The sequence below is a fragment of the Primulina huaijiensis genome, chromosome 6 (assembly GCF_012295235.1).
Source record: "Primulina huaijiensis isolate GDHJ02 chromosome 6, ASM1229523v2, whole genome shotgun sequence".
NCBI classification, from domain to species: Eukaryota; Viridiplantae; Streptophyta; class Magnoliopsida; order Lamiales; family Gesneriaceae; genus Primulina; species Primulina huaijiensis.
In genome coordinates this window covers 7,216,470-7,220,110 of record NC_133311.1, presented here as the reverse complement: position 1 = coordinate 7,220,110, position 3,641 = coordinate 7,216,470, and the positions used below count along the sequence as shown (strand labels likewise).

The 3,641-nt window shown below is 28.2% G+C and overlaps 1 non-coding gene across 1 annotated transcript; it reads right to left on the bottom strand.

Moving 5' to 3' along the window:
- Window positions 1-254: 254 nt before the first annotated feature.
- LOC140980025 (small nucleolar RNA R71) lies at window positions 255-365 on the bottom strand. Its single transcript, XR_012175856.1, has one exon. It is a non-coding gene; the product is annotated as a small nucleolar RNA R71 (small nucleolar RNA).
- Window positions 366-3,641: the final 3,276 nt, after the last annotated feature.

Here is a 3,641-nt window from a genome sequence, read left to right as displayed (position 1 = left end):
ATTATTCAACTTTTACCAAATTTTCATGGCTTAGATTCTGAAAATCCATATTTACATCTAAGAGAATTTGAGGAAGTTTGTAACACTTATAATGATCAAAATTGTAGCATGGATATAGTTCGATTAAAGCTTTTCCCTTTTTCTTTAAAAGATAAAGCTAAAACATGGCTACAAAATTTGAGATCAAGTTCAATAAGATCATGGGAAGAAATGCAACAACAATTTCTCAAAAAGTTTTTTCCTTCCCATAGAACAAACTCTTTTAAAAGACAAATTACTACTTTTTCTCAAAAACAAGGAGAAACATTTTATCAATGTTGGGATAGATATAAAGAATTACTTAATACATGCCCACATCATGGTTTTGAAACATGGAGAATAGTTTCTCACTTTTATGAAGGTCTAATACCTAAAGATAGGCAAATGATAGAATTCATGTGTAATGGAACTTTTGAAGATAAAAACCCAAATGAAGCTATGGAGTATTTGGATTCATTAGCAGAAAATGCTCAAAATTGGGATAATATAGGCACAATAGAACCACCAACAACTAAAATCAATAATTCAACAAATGGGGGTGGTATCTATAATCTTAAAGATGATATGGATATTCAAGCTAAACTTGCATCTTTAGCAAGAAAAATTGAGTCATTAGAAATGAAAAAGAGTGGTCAATTAAAAAGTATTCAAGAAATTGTTTGTCATATATGTGATACACATGATCATGCTACAAAAGATTGTCCAACATTACCTTCATTTAAAGAATGTCTCCATGAACAAGCAAATTATGTTAACAATTATAAAAAACCAATACTAGATCCTTTTTCAACATCATATAATCCTGGATGGAAAAATCATCCTAATTTTAGTTGGAGGAATGATAATAATGCACAACCCTCACAACAATATTTTCAAAATAACCAAAATCATCAAGGTTATATTCCTTATGTTACACCTCCAAGAAAAAACTTTGAAGATGTAATTCATGCATTTATCCAAAAGCAAGAATCTATCAATATTCAAAACAGTCAATCTATGACTGATTTGAAAGAAACTCTTGCAAAATTTGCATCTGCACTTAATATTCATGAAAAAGGAAAATTTCCATCTCAACCTCAACCTAATCCTAAAAATCAAAATCAAGAATTAAAAAATGAAAAAATTGATCAAATAAAATCTGTTATTACCCTTAGAAGTGGTAAAATAGTTAATGATCCATATAGTAATGAAAACAAGGATCATTTAAAATCAAAGAGTAAGGATGATAATCCTGATACTTTTGAGAATGATGATACCTTAAATTCTAAAAATAATATGTTGAATGATAAATCATCTGAAATAGTAAATGAATCAAATAAACCTCCACCATTTCCTCATGCATTAACAAATCATAAAAAACAAAAAAATGATTCTGATATCTATGAAGTTTTTAAACAAGTAAAGATAAATATTCCATTATTAGATGCTATTAAACAAGTACCTTCATATGCAAAATTTTTAAAAGACTTATGTACTGTGAAGAGAAAATTGCATGTGAAGAAGAAAGCATTCTTGGCTGAACAAGTAAGTTCTATTCTTCAAAATAATTCTAGTTTAAAATATAAAGATCCTGGTTGTCCAACAATTTCATGTATTATTGGAGAAAATAAAATTAAAAAAGCTTTGTTAGATTTGGGAGCAAGTGTGAATTTACTTCCTTATTCAGTTTATGAAAAACTTAATTTAGGAGAATTAAAACCCACTTCTGTTACTCTCTTACTGGCGGATAGGTCAATCAAAATACCTAGAGGTATTGTAGAAGATGTGTTGGTTCAAGTTGATAAATTCATATATCCTGTAGATTTTATTGTTTTGGATACACAACCAATAGAAGTACATAATGAAATTCCAGTAATATTGGGACGACCATTTCTAGCAACTTCAAATGCTTTAATTAATTGTCGAAATGGAATAATGAAATTGTCTTTTGGAAATATGACTCTAGAACTTAATGTGTTCAATTTATGTAAACAACCAAGTATTAATGAAAATGAATATGATAATGAAATTGAAACAATTATGGAAGAAAATATACAAGAAGAAAACTTAAATCAACAATCTGAAGTTTTTTCAATAGAAAGTTTTGAGTCTGAAAATAATTTTAAAAAAGATGATAATACAAAACTTGAATTAAAAGTTTTACCATTCGAATTGAAATATGTATTTCTTGGTGAAAATAAAACATTTCCTGTTGTAATTTCTTCCACTCTTCTACCAAATCAAGAAGAAGATTTAATTAAATTACTTAAGAAATATAAAAATGCAATTGGATGGACTTTGAAAGATATAAAAGGTATAAATCCTTTAATTTGCACACATAAAATTCATTTGGAAGAAAATGCTAAAACATATCAACAACCACAAAGAAGGTTAAATCCACATATGAAAGAAGTTGTTAAGAATGAAGTATTAAAACTATTAGACGCTGGAATTATCTATCCAATCTCAGATAGTAAATGGGTAAGTCCAACACAAGTAGTACCTAAAAAGTCAGGCATCACTGTTATAAAAAATGAAAAGGGAGAGTTATTACAAGCTAGGATTCCATCTAGTTGGCGTATGTGTATTGATTATAGAAAATTAAATGATGCAACTAGAAAAGATCATTTCCCACTACCATTTTTAGATCAAATTCTAGAAAAAGTAGCAGGAAATTCTTATTACTGTTTTCTTGATGGGTATTCGGGGTATTATCAAATACCTATATCATTAGAAGATCAAGAAAAAACTACTTTCACTTGTCCTTTCGGAACTTTTGCATTTAAAAGAATGCCATTTGGTTTATGTAATGCTCCGGCTACTTTTCAAAGATGCATGTTAAGTATTTTCAGTGATATGATTGAAGAATTTGTAGAAGTTTTTATGGATGATATAACTGTTTTTGGAAACTCATTTGAAAATTGTCTTAAAAACCTAGAAGAAGTATTAAAACGATGTGAAGAAAAAAATCTTGTTTTAAATTGAGAAAAATGTCATTATATAGTTAAATCAGGGATTGTGTTAGGTCATGTGATATCTGAAAAAGGAATTGAAGTTGATAAAGCCAAAGTTGATGTTATTGCTAATTTAACATAATCAAAAACGGTCAAAGAAGTTCGATCATTCTTGGGTCATGCAGGTTTTTATAGAAGGTTTATAAAAAATTTCAGCATAATATCTAAACCAATTTCGAATCTTCTAACAAAAGAAACACAATTTGAATGGACTCAAAAATGTGAAAATGCTTTTTTTAAAAAATTAATCTTTTAATTACATCACCTATTTTACAACCTCCAGATTGGTCTTTACCATTTGAATTAATGTGTGATGCAAGTGATTATGCTATAGGAGCTGTGTTAGGACAGAGAAAAGAAGGAAAACCGTATGCGATCTATTATGCTAGTAGAACCTTAAATAGTGCCCAAATAAATTATTCAACTACTGAAAAAGAATTACTTTCAGTAGTATTTGCATTAGATAAGTTTCGATCTTATTTAATTGGTTCTACTACTATTGTGTACACTGATCATTCTGCCGTAAAATATTTATGAAATAAACAAGATGCTAAGCCAAGATTAATACGGTGGATTTTATTGTTACAAGAATTTGATATTATAATTAAA